Genomic DNA, 13,713 nt, shown 5'->3' with positions numbered 1-13,713 from the left:
GGAACTATTTCGCATAGCCGATCTGTATACTAGAATATGCATCTACGACTAGCTACAGGAACTAGATGAAAACTTCTACAACAGGGAAGAATGCATTCTGACATCGAGTCCTCAATCAATGTAGATGATTCAACAAGGTAGACCGAAGCAACTCGTCGATCAGCTATCACCACATCGTTGCCGAGAATGGCATAGCGATCAAACTAGTGACTGTCTACGGCTTATGCCTTCACTCGGGGGAGAGCACCCATCCAAAAAGCAGAAAAGTGAAGAAGTGCAGTTAGTTTTGAAAGCCAAACCCTCGGATGGACCTAAACTAGACTCAGTCCGAGCTCCTGCAAGAGGGTCCAAAGTAGAGTGGCATGGAATCGGCCGGAAAAGACAGATATGAGAATTGCGTATATTGAGTGAGATGCCGCTTCAAAGATGCTGCTTACCTAGGATGGTGTGCCTTTCGCTCCTTTGGCTTTCTTTCTCCCGGAGACCATGCCATTCCTCGACCCACTCAAGCTCAAGCCTTCAAAGTCAGATGAGGAGCTGGCTTCCCTCAAAGTAGCTCTGGCTGACTTGCCCGTTCCGCTTCTCTCCCGCTTTTGGGCGGTTCTTCCTCCAGCAGCCTATTCTTTCACAGCTTCTATGCCAAGGGCTTCTTTATTATAGAATTATCTTATGCATGCAAGATGTATTGGGGTCACATAAAATGGATTATTATTATTAAAATGAAAAGCGCTCTTAGTTCAGTTCGGTAGAACGCGGGTCTCCAAAACCCGATGTCGTAGGTTCAAATCCTACAGAGCGTGATTCCATTCTTGTTAGATCGAGAATGACAATGAAATAATTGAACAGCAGTCTAAAGTCTGAATTTGACCTCCTGTGGATTAGGGTTAAAACAAAGAAAAGAAATAGGAGGTCAATAAACAAAAGAGATGTTAATTAATCAAAGGTCCAAAAGCGGAGGCAGTTCCAGTCCTTGTCGCAGCGCAGTAGTGAGTAGGTGATCCAACACCAGAGATAAAAAAAAGACGCAGCAGATTCATATACTGACCTTAGTTAGATAGATCGTTTACCTAGGTACAGAATGAGACCCGCTAGTGAGGTCCATATCGGTAATAGAAAGACCTGCCACCAAAAGCATTCGGAGCAGAAGTAGACCCTTCCCCCGCCATAATAGCACCACCTAGCTTCGCTGCATCGGGATAGTAGTTGCACATATCTTTTTCTAGTGATCGAAATAGGGATAATTAAACCAATGATAGAGTTGACCTAGCCTAGCGACATCCATCCCCTGTCTCCGACCGGGAGATAGAGACTACTTCATGCGCAACTTCAACATCTCCTGCCCTTGCGTAAAAGGGGTAGGCCTTTTTTTTTCAAGACCCCCTTTCGGAAAACGCATTGGCTTTCACTCAAGTTCGAGATCCATTAAATTAAATAAAGCAAAAAATGCACGTTACAGACGAAAGTGTTCATTGGCGAATAAAGAGAATGCAAGCTATGCAAAAACGGATTTCACTCATTTTCTTAGCCCTCAATCTCTTTCTGACACAGGGCTGAGCGCTCTAGAAGCGAAATAATTACCCTCGCGGGGTTGATGAACCTGCCTTTTTGGTTGGCGTGGGGTGAAAGACCTCGCAGCGGAAACGAAAGAAGGACCTGTACTGCTTAGAGGGAGTTCACTTGCTTTCTTAATGCGTTCGTGTCCCTCAGCCTAGCTGCTGAATTGCCGACTAGACCTAGCAGCAGAAAGGCCGCTATTCCTGCTGACTAGCTTATCGCGAACTATGCTACGCTCCGTTCGCTTGCTTGCTACTCACTGTAACTCCGCATTCATTAGCTCTAAAGCCAACAAACAAGTCAACTTCAAAAGCTTACTCTTCTCCTTTACTGTACCGATAGGTGCGGGAGCTGGCCTCTGATGGACTCAAACTCGAGGCGAAGGTGCATGAGGAACTAAGACGTTGCGGATCTCGGGCCTTCTGCAGCTTCTTGGCACAGCCACAAGCGGAATATGTAGAGCATAACTCCTCCTCCATGGAGGAGGGCTGGTGCCAATGGTCCCTCATTATTGTGTAAAACTCCAGGATAGGCCGATTGTCTCGATATGCAGTAGGGAGCTCCTGGAACACCAAATAAGCAATGGCAAGGCTGGCCTATCCTTTCTTTCTTGCTTGTTAGAATTGATATTGAATCTAAATTCTAGAGAAAGGAGAAGAGCAGCGACACCGATAGCAAATCGCACAAGAGGCGAAAGCTTTGGAAGTCGCTCGAGAGATGGAGATAGGCGAAACACTTGACTTTACAGAGTACGATCGATGGTGGACGGAGGGTCTAAAGAGATCTTACAGAGGAGACATGGTAGGCGATTGGTAAGCCGATGTTCTGATTCATTTTTCTAGTTTTAGACACAGAGAATGCCTGTTGAAGAATGAGCCGGCGACTAGTAAAGCCGCTGGAGAAGTGTTTGAGGCAGAAGGTATCCATTGATGCACCTTTAGTTTAGCATCAACTTTTGTGTTGTGCTCTGACGGCTCAGCACGAAGGTGCTTACGAGACGCTACTCGGAATTAGCTACAGGCGGCCAGAGTTGGGAAGGATTGGGCGGCAAGCACACAGTCGATGAAGTAGATCCGGCCCAGGGTGTTACCCTGCACTTGTAAGACGGCCCATACAGTACCAGGGAGGAAGCCAAAAAAAACGTTAAGTTAATATTCCAGCGGAGATGAGGACCATCAGACACCGATTCTGAGGATTCAAGACACAATACAAGAGAGAGATGGAGTCATCTGGTTGCAACACGACTTGGGAAACCTTTTTGATGAGCAGCTCTACTGGTGTACGATAAAGACTATGAAGCGCTGGAAGAAGACTTCAGGCAGGTCATCGATAGTTGACGCATGTCATTACAAGAGGGACCTGGGGAGGAGCACTTTACTGTACTTCAGCATTACCAGCATCTAGTCTTTAGACAAGCAATTATTGGAGCCAGCCTATGAGGCACAAAAGGACAGATGGCATTACCAAGAACCGGAGATGGGACAACTTCTGCATTTTTGTTTAGGGCTTAACCACACTAAGATTTTTTTCAGTCTAATAGCTGTAATAGCCTACTGCATTTACTCTCTAACGCGCCTGGGAATAGATTCCACGGTAAATTGCAATAGTCAATAAGATCTGAGGCTGTCAAAGCTCAATTGCTAGATTTCGTTCTTGTGCTTATAGGCTATTCAACGGCTGAGACTTCGTCCCTAACATCCTTCTCTAAAGGGTAAGAGGCTACCTACCTACTAATATTTCACTCTGTAGGGCTTGGTAACAAATCATATAAAGACAGATTTCCGGAAGGAATCATAATCTCATCCCTTGCTGATCAATCACAGGATGGGATTTAACGAAGGCCAGGAAGTCAGAATTGATCTTTCCATTTAATCTATTTCAACACTCTGATTACTTTTGAATCTTATCCGTTAGAAGCTATAGGCTAAGCTGTTGAATAGGATTCCGTCCCTCATTCCTATGCTCTAGTAGGCCGGGAAATGCTGCCAGAGATTAAGATGGAGGACTAGCCCGCCGTTTTTCCTCGATATCTTGAGTTAGGAAAACCGGATACAGAGAAGGCTACGGAGAAGCAACTATTTAGATTGTTTCTGATATTCCTCTTGGCGCGCATTCCCGTTCTTTGTAAGATCTTGTGGTCAAGGGGCTAATTGACTCGCATGCTTACCGCGGAGCGGAAGTTAGTACTTAAGCGGACTTAGCCGCTGATTGAACTGATCTCGAAGCGGACCGGGTTGCTAGTACGGCGGGAAGGGTAGGATTTGAGGGGGCAAGGAGTCGTTTCTTTTCCGCCAGAATAGCAATGCCAATACCTTACCTCCTTTTCCTACTCCTCCTTCTCAGTCCCTTAGGCTCCCCTAATTAGTTGAATCCTGCTCCCAGAAACAGGAAAGCAAACAAGCCACCAGCACTTCAATCAGTAAAGCCACTCGCTTTCTTCCTCTTCCTTTTCACATTGTATTTCAGATCCTCCACCTAGCCAAGTAGGTCTCAAAAGGTTCGCCCCGCGCTTAGTCGCCGCAAGCTCCATATAGGGTGTTACTTTGCGGGCTACTGAATAGAATCTTCGGTTAAAGGCATTTACCATATCGGCGCAACTATTGATCGAGTTCGGCGCGAGTACCACGTACCACGTGAATGCGACACCCGGCAGAAAAGTGCTTCAACAACAAACTCTCATCGTGAGCTGTGTCTCCGCTGGCAATTTACTAATATGCTGTATGCTGCTCTGCGAGATCTCCCCACTTCCATCATACAACCGAAACCCGCTAATTAAAATCTAATCTCTAAAATATATTTTTTAAAATATATAATTTTGAGCTTGTGTTCGCTCTCTCCTGTCATGCATCATAGCTGGGTGGAACACAAAGACATACATCAATTTCTTTTTACCAAGATTTATATATTTGGATAATATGAGGGATTTTTCGCTAAACAGAGAACTATACCTAAGAACATAGAGTTTTTTCCGCTGAGAGATCACTATTCTCCCTCCTCATGGATGAAAGGAAGCAATGCCAAGTGGCAAGGGTACCCAGCAAAATAGAAAGAAAATACGAGCGCCATGCTATCAAGAAAGAGAACTAGCCCCTCTTTAGTATAGGCAAGTCTTTCTTTAGAATAGATTCATTCCAGAACAGAAAACCTAATTTAGAATCAGAATCGCGCTTGGAGCCTATCGCTAGAACGAACAACACACCTGCGACCAGACTTGCTACGCTAGTAGGGCTTGTGGGCAAAGTAAGAGATCTTATTTTATCCTTAAGGATAGGGAAGTCTACCTCAACCTCGGGGGTAGATATCGGAATAAAGTGCCCTGCCTCTGGATTCCTTGATTGATCTTCTCTTATGAATAGATAGGAAGAGAATCTGATCAATCTAGGCAATCTTGTCCGAAAGAATCACAAAGTCCCATAACCCGCCTAAGCGTGTGAGTCATAGACTTTGTACACCTTTGCTCGTCACTTCACTTACTGAACTTACCGAAACTCGCTACCGTAAGATCACAAAAAGACGTATTCACCTTAAAGTCTAGGCCTACCTTCTATCTATAGGCTCAAGGGATGGTATGAGTTCTCTGCGATTAGACTCTGAACTCTTCTGGCCTGAACAAGATCACATCCAAAACATCAAGGAAAGGGGGGAAAAGCCATTGCCAAGGGTGGTGATGGAAAGCCAAACGATGGTAGGCCAGACTACGAGGAGAAGAAGAAAGCATATGTGCCCAGAGGTGGGTGCTAAATAAATATGCAAGGGGCCACATTCCATGAGGGAATGCCCGAAGCTTGGGTCCTTAAATACCTTGCTTTCCCACCGCAATGAGAAAAATAAGGGGGGCTTTTCTTCTCACTTGAGAGATGCGATTTTAAAAAAGAGAAGATATTATATCAGTTAATCACCTCTAATGATAATGAATCAGATCCCCTCCCCTTTCCTATTCAGCTTTTCTGCCTCTTTCAGGAGAATGGATGTAAACAGCCAACTTCGATGACTTTTCTTCAACCAGTGCAGGCCTAATTGGAACTCTAGTTACTGCTCCTTGCCTATCTAATTATATGTGTATATATATATAGTTTCAAATACCAAGATATTCATATGGCATAAATATGAGGGGAAAAGAAATGTGATTTCTAAACAGAAGTTACAAGGTAGGCTTGATATAAAATATTGTATAGTGTAAACAGGTAATGGTAGCATAGTGTGGCTAAAGGTTACAAAATAAGCTGGTGTTAAAACAACGTGATTAACGTTCGCACACTGATCTCATACTAACGTCAGAGCTTCAACTTTCCAAAATTCAACATAACTTGTTTTCACAACCTCTTGGTCATCGCACGTTTACAAGCTTCATCTTCCGCACCCACCAAACGTGTCCTAAAGACTAACGTATTGGTTGCTATATCTAAAGGTCGCACGTGACACAGAAACAAATCTCGATCTACTAAAAAAGATACAAAACTTAGGAAGAGAAAAACAAAAATCATAGACGGGGTTTATCGGAATTCAAGAGAATGGTTAAGAACACAATCAAGTATAGAAAAAATCAAATTAAAGCTTTTTCAATAAAGATTCGAAACAAGAACTTCAAGAAGGTACCAAGGATACAATCAAATAGAGATATACATAAGATGAAAGACATGAAGTAAAAGAACTAGCAAATTTAACACAAAATCTATTAAAAACATCCCTAAAAGTAACTAGATCCTACTAAAAACATACTAAAAACAGTGTCAAAAAGCATATAAATTATCCGCTCATCACATCCCAAGAAAAGCAGATATCTCAAGGAATTTAAGCAGACAGGGTTAAAAAAGAATCAATTTACTTTCCAAGAAAGAAATCTCAAATAAGGACTTAAAGGTAAACCATGAAAGAACAAGATACGTAACCAAGTAACCTCGGGATGCAACTTCTAACATTTCGCAAACCCTGTGATAAGCGTTACCTGTTATATCTATATCGTTTATGATAACCCGTTAGTGTTCACACATACATAAATTATTTTCATTAAGTTGGCCAAATTTAGTACCATGAAGTATGCAATAACAAACTAACAACATTAATTAGTAGACAGTTATGTGCATAAACCTCTAACTCTTGTCATTCGAACAAGACCTACTACATGACATACGCTCAGAGTATGCAATTGAAGCATACTCAGTCCATTCCTCAGGCTCTACAGGAAAGATTGCTCTGATACCATAATGTAACACCCTTACTTTCAGAATGTCACACTTCCGGCAGCTGCACCACTCTAATAGCGAGGACATTACGACCACTTTTATATGTAAATACTAATAAGTAGGAGCCTTTAACTGAAAACTGTATCGACTTTTCTTTGAAAAACTGGAAATACTTTTCTTTCTTTTTATAAACATGCATACATATATACAAATTATCATAATACTATTACATCCATAGTCAAAATAATTATACAATATATATATATAAGGCCATTTGACATACGACTATCATAGTAATTAATAATGTATTTATTATACTTTGATTTTAAAAACCTAATACCCTAGGGTGTCAGTTGAATGGATATTGGGTATGATTAAAATACTTGTAGAATTAATGATTAGTGAGAAAGGAATTCGTCAACTCTCGATAAAGAGTTTGAGCTCTATGATTATAATGACCGAGATAAATAAAACATTGGCTAAGGAGATTGAATGAATAAAGAAACGAGTTTCTTAGGTCATTCACAATTCATTATAATAATGGTAACAAGTTAGAATTCGACAATTAAACCATACTCTAAGGGTTAATCAAGATCTGGAAAGATAGAAGGAATTATACTTTGTTCTTCTCGGGTTCTTAGTAAAAATATATTACTTCATACTATCGGATCGTTAAGGAGTGTTGCTAGATACCAACCTTGATTAATAAATTTAGTATGACTAATTTACTACCCGCTTAGTGTTGAACCTATGAGGTCACACACTAACGAGTGTTCTAATTTTTAATAAAGAATATTTAATTATTATTTTGATTTGACAAAAAAATAATTATATTAATTCAAATGGAATATTATTATATTATTTGCTAGCACCAAGATTATAATAATAATATGATAATTAAGAATATTAAATGATAATTGAGAATAATTAGTTGTTCTATTTCTAAATTTGAATTCTAAGTTTGGATGAGAACCTAACTGATTCTGTTTCAAATTGAGTTATGATATGATTCATAAATCTGAAAGATTTAAGTTTAAAATAACAAGATATAATTTAAATTTGAATTGAGATTCAAATTTGAAATCAGTAACAAATCTCATACTATATATATGTATGCCAAGAGAGTAGAGGAATGATATGAATAACACACAAGTATTTTATTCCTTTACCTCTACACACATAAACTTATGTGAGCCTAATTCTTGGAGAAGAATTTTATGGTGTGCAAAGAGTTGCAAGAGGTTTCTCAATTTAGATCAGATGTACATTGGTTAAAGAGTTGACAGCAAAGGTTGGTCTTGGTGTGAATACGCATAGTGCCTTCGTACCATCGAAGGAGAAAGTGATTTTTACTAGCGTATCCAGGTATTTAGATCTGATCTATATATTGTTTCTAGAATAAAATTTAAGTACAAAATAGATCTTTCATATTATTTTTTTTCTTCCGTTGCGTGTTATGAACACATAGTAATCCTTCATGTAGAGAATGAGAACTTAATCACATAGTCTCACCGGAGGAGTTTCACAATTGTCATAAGAAGATATATAAAAGAAAGTTGTTTTCAACCTTAGTGATCGTCGCTTGTCTTATGAATCTTTTCGAAAATCAACAATTACTTATCAAAAATCCAAATTCATATTTCAATTATAAAAATTCCAATCAAACATAATATTCCATAATATTTTACTACTTACCAAAAGACCATACTAACCAAACTTACCACTGATTCATCCAATCACAGTCTCCGATCCAAACATAAGCAAATCATGGCCTCCGTCCTAACACAAATCAAATCACAGCCTCTAACCCAAAGCATAATCACATCAACACTAAAACCACCATAATTCGAACCAACCAGTCATAATCACAAGTAATGAAATTCAAACACAATCAAGAGTAATTACAACAAGTATAGCAACTAGCAGTTAATCAGAAATATTCACATAGGCAAATCAAATACAATATGCACACCCAAACAATGTCACATAGATGCATATGATGCATGCCTGTTCTACTGGTCGTGAACTCATGCGTCGGTTAAACTGCCAGAATTCGACACATCTGGTAGCTAACCTGGATATGGAACATCACAACACGGAGCAAGTGGGACTAAACCGCAACCCTTGCATCTTATCCGCTTAACCCAGAGCAAATGAAACAAATCTCAACCCTTGCATCATACCCAAGCGGGTGTTTACAATATCAACCCAGAGCAAGTAGGACAAACCACAATCCTTGCATCTTAACCAAGTATTTTAAATCTCAACTCGGAGAAATTGGGACAAACATCAACCCCTTGCTTCTTACCCAAGTGTTTACAATCTCAACTCAGAGCAAGTGGGACAAACCACAACCCTTGCATCTTACCCAGGTGTTTCAAGTCTCAACCCAGAACAAGTGGGACAAACCTTAACCTTTACATCTTACCCATGTGATTAATCAATAATCATTAATTGATTTTCAATTAGAATAATTATAATCACAATCACACATAATCATACTCGCGCTTTCTATTCCCAAACCTTTGAATTAATAATTAATTAACTTTTTAAATTTTCACTAAATAAATAAATCTCTTTTCATTGTTATTCAGAACTAAATAAGTAAATCATAAACCAATTTCTTAAATCAACTAAAATCATAGAACTCATTTTTTTGTTTAAGCTTGAATAATTCAGTTCATTACTTTAAATTCATTAACATCATCAAACCTCACTCTTTACTTTGAATATATTCATTAAAACTCATTTTCGTTCAATCAAGTACCCAAAACGTAATTCTTTTTATAATTAACCAAACCAAAATAAGTTAAATCTCTAATTCACTTCTATTACTTCAATTTTCTCTAAACCTCCTCAAAAACATAGTCCTTAAATCAAAATTAATCAAACAAACCTCATTTTTGTTCAATCAAGTATCCAAAATGGTTTCAACTTCATTCTTTAGTTCAACACTTTCTCCCAAAAGAGACCAACAAATCATTTCATTTTACCAAATCAAATTCCAATTATTTAAATTCACTTAAATACTTATAAAAATTTCAACAGCATCTCTTCTAAAACTTGGAATTTGTCACCCTTCAAAGGTTCCAACCAAACCAACATTCCTCAACCTTTTTCTCAACATACCAAAACAAGCTCAAAATCTCGATAATTATACCATCATAATTCAGTAAGGGCGGCAGCCACGGTAGCAGAAACAAAGGAGCTCCATCGCGTCTCTCTCTCTCTCTTGCGAGCCAGCAAGGACAATGGCGACATGGGCTCTGGCGACAGCGACGCCGACGGCTTCCATCAACGGCAGCAACGGCGACTAGCACGACGGATTCCTCCTCCTCTGCACAGCAACGGTGGCTCCCAGCCCCGCCGATGCCGTCCTCTTCCTCTCCTCCCTTCTCTCTTGTCCGTGCGTGGATGTGTTTTTGGAAAAGGGGGTGGCAGCTGTGATAAGGAAAAGGATGAAGAAGTGTGTTTGTGTATAGTTAGGGTTAAGATTTTGATTTGTGAAAAAGCGGTGAGGGTAGGTTGGTAATTTCTAATAAAAATAGGAGTAATGTAGTAATTAAAAACTAATTTTAATCCAACAAAATTATCTTTAAAGAAAATACTATTTATTCATCAATATACATGTTATTTTCAAATAAAATACTCTAATTTAAAAATTAAAGGTAATCAAATAATTTTTTGTTTAAAATTATAAATAAATATCATAATCTAATTTCTAAAAATCCGAGGTCTTACAGAAGGGATCAGTATCAACCTTCATCTCTTCTTTGCCTTTATCAAATTTTAACCTTCCTTCCATAATAGCTTCTCGAATGAGATCCTAAAATGAACACAATTGTTAGATGAATGGCTAGTTTCTTTGATAAAATTTATAATAGGATTTTTCTTTAAGCTCATTAACAGAAGATAAAGTTTTTCCTTCAGGTAAAATCAATTGCTTATCTTGTAGCAACACATCAAATATTTGTTCTAGTTTTGTAATATCAAAACTATATTTTTTACCACTCTTATATTTCGAATCACTAGCTTTATCAGCATTAGCAATTTTCTTAAGAGAAGAAAAAATGTATGGTAGGCCTTTTTTCAATTCAGTCATATCGACTTCAACAAATCCATGTTCAGAATTTTCACTCGTAAACTCTATCTCGACATACAAAATCTTTTCTTTTTGAGCAAAAGCTTTATAAAAGGTTTATAACTTTTGTATTTTTTTTCTTTTTTTTCAACCTCTTTTTTAAACAACTTGATTTGCCTAACTCTTTCAGCAAACTCGGCTAAATTAGATATATGCAAATTCACTAACTTTCGACGGATATTAAACCCTAATCCCATACTATCCATTTTAAAAATATCGCTATCAGGAATCGACACATAGCATCGATTGCAAGCATTTTTTAATTGAATCGTATAATCATCTATCGATTCATCATCTTTTTGTTTTAAAGCAAAAAAATTTATCAAAGTAACATTTAACTTTTTTCTATAAAAATAGGTAGGAAAAGCATTTTCTAACTATGCCCATGTCAAAATCGAATTGGACCTCAAGTTTGAAAATCAAGTAAAGGGATTTTTTGTTAGAGAGGAAGGGAAAATTTTCATTTTCAAATATTTATTATTTGCTAACTTTCCTAGTTCGATCATGTATTGAGCAATATACTCGACAGTTGATTCATCAGCTTCCCCAGTAAACTTTGTCACAATTTTAGGGTTTTTAACACCCCTAGGCACTTCTCCCATTTGGACTGCATCAGGGAAAGCTGAGATGAAATAAAGTTGATTGATAAATCTTACATTTATCCCTACTCTATTGAGTGCATTTTCAACAATCCTAGTTATTTGTTATTGATCACCACACTGATGACTCCTAATTCTATTCACACATCATCAGTATTTTGACTATGTCAAACTACATGAGGATGACCCTCTTCCTCGACAGGGTTATTAAATGGGATTTCTGCATTATTAACCACATTGTCATAATCTCCTCTAAATTTTGAGGATTGCCATTCCCTTCGACATAATCAACAATCTTGGCAATTCGCTCAACTTGTCTGGCTAGCTGATCATATTTAGTATTAGTGTCAGCCATAATAAAGTTTAAAATTGTAGTCATTTGTTGAGTTAACAAATTAACTAAATCATGATGGTTTTCATTCATATGCTGTCGAAAAGCGGCCATCGACCCTGTATTATTCGACGACGAACCAACCAAATTATTTTATATCAGGATATCGACAAGGTGGTTGGTTGTTCATCGTAAATGGCGCATTCCCAAACCGCATTGGGGAGCATGAATACCGCCCACTAATGCCATTGTGGCCATAGGTTCCATATAACCAGGATGAAGATCAAATGGAGGACAATCTGCACTTATTTGTGGTTGAGTCTGTGTTTGTGAAATCCTGGGGTGGAGATTGCTCCCATTACCCCTAGAACTTGCACCATCATTTGCAACATTTTCCCCAGAACTATTTTTAAGATTCTGGGTACTACCTTATGCATGTGATGATGAACTTGTAGAAGTTTGTGCAGCGAGCATAGGTAAATTAGACTCTACATTATTACTCGGAACTTCTTCTAACATATTAATAATTTTACAACTTTGCAATCGCTTGCACCATTAATAAATCAAAAACATGCATGAACGTTGTGATAAACACACAAATTTGACACAACAATAAAATTGTCCCACCGAACGTGCCAATTTGTTATCAGATATTTTACAATCGAGAATTCTGACAAAAGATAACAATTGTAAATATCCAAAAATGGTTCGAAATCTAATATCTGTGAGCGAAACCTACTCCTCTTTTGAGTACCGGTTTTACGTGCATCAAAATCTCTACTTGGTTTGAAATTTAATATCTGAGAACGAAATCCACTCCTCTTGTGAGTACCTGTTTTACGTGCATCAAAATCTCTACTTTGTCAATAATGATGATGAAAAAGAATAAATTTACTTAATAAATCAATAACCAACAGTAACCAACAAAGAAACAAGAATAAATTTATTTAATAAATTTAAGTCAAACAACACTTTACAGAATTCTAAAGTGTTTGCGAGTACAAGGTAATATTCCACATAATTTTGGAATAAAAGCTAAAAATTACAAAAGATAAGAACTTGATAAAAGGCAACTGAAATAACAAGTTTGCTAATTAAAAGAAAGAATACAGAATAAAATAAACATGAAGAATATGTGGAAAGAAACATACACAGAGAACTAGTTTAGACAAATCATAAAAAGTCCCTAGGATGTGTGAGAGAATAAGTGTTTTTGAGTGAAAATTTTGAACTCTTTATTCATCACTGATAACTCTATTTATAAATATTTTCATCCAATTCCGTGTTGCCATGTGTCGACTCTAGAGCAAACCAAAAATAAATGTTCCCGCCAAATGCAGACCTAGTAATCGTTTTGTATACCACATTTACCTATTCCCTTAACCAGCCTCACCTTTGTCGAGACAATTACCATCGAACTCCTTCGATTGAACACTACATTATCGAGATCACTTTATCGACCAACACATCTATACCAACAAAATGTGTATGAAAGATTGAAAAGTACTTTCATTTTTGTAAGCTTTTTTTTTTATTTTTTCCAAACTGAAGACGACATTCATTTAAATTTAAACATGCTTCTTCTTACTACATAAGCACACCAGAGCGAGCAAGTTCTATTCCATTCTCGTACGAGAATAAACTCTGGAGAGATAGTTAAAGGACACATATTCTTATTCATCTGCGTCAACTCATATTGATAATTTTTTCGACCACATTACAATTATATCAAAAGTTAGCACACTATAGTATTTATGTTAAATACAAAATACACCATGAGAATGAGTTAAACACCCCATGCATTTATATATAAATATATTATGGCTGATTTGGTAATTGATTTTTGATGTGCACATAACACTTTTAAACTTTTTATTTAGTAGTAAATTTGTTAAAGTTTCTTAA

The 13,713-nt window shown here is 37.6% G+C and overlaps 1 non-coding gene across 1 annotated transcript; it reads left to right on the top strand.

The window, feature by feature from the left end:
• TRNAW-CCA lies at nucleotides 727-800 on the top strand. Its single transcript has one exon. It is a non-coding gene; the product is annotated as a tRNA-Trp (tRNA).

This window comes from Arachis ipaensis, chromosome B01, assembly GCF_000816755.2.
Source record: "Arachis ipaensis cultivar K30076 chromosome B01, Araip1.1, whole genome shotgun sequence".
Classification (NCBI taxonomy): domain Eukaryota; kingdom Viridiplantae; phylum Streptophyta; class Magnoliopsida; order Fabales; family Fabaceae; genus Arachis; species Arachis ipaensis.
The sequence above is the reverse complement of the archived record's forward strand: the minus strand, read 5'-3'. Positions and strand labels throughout refer to the sequence as shown.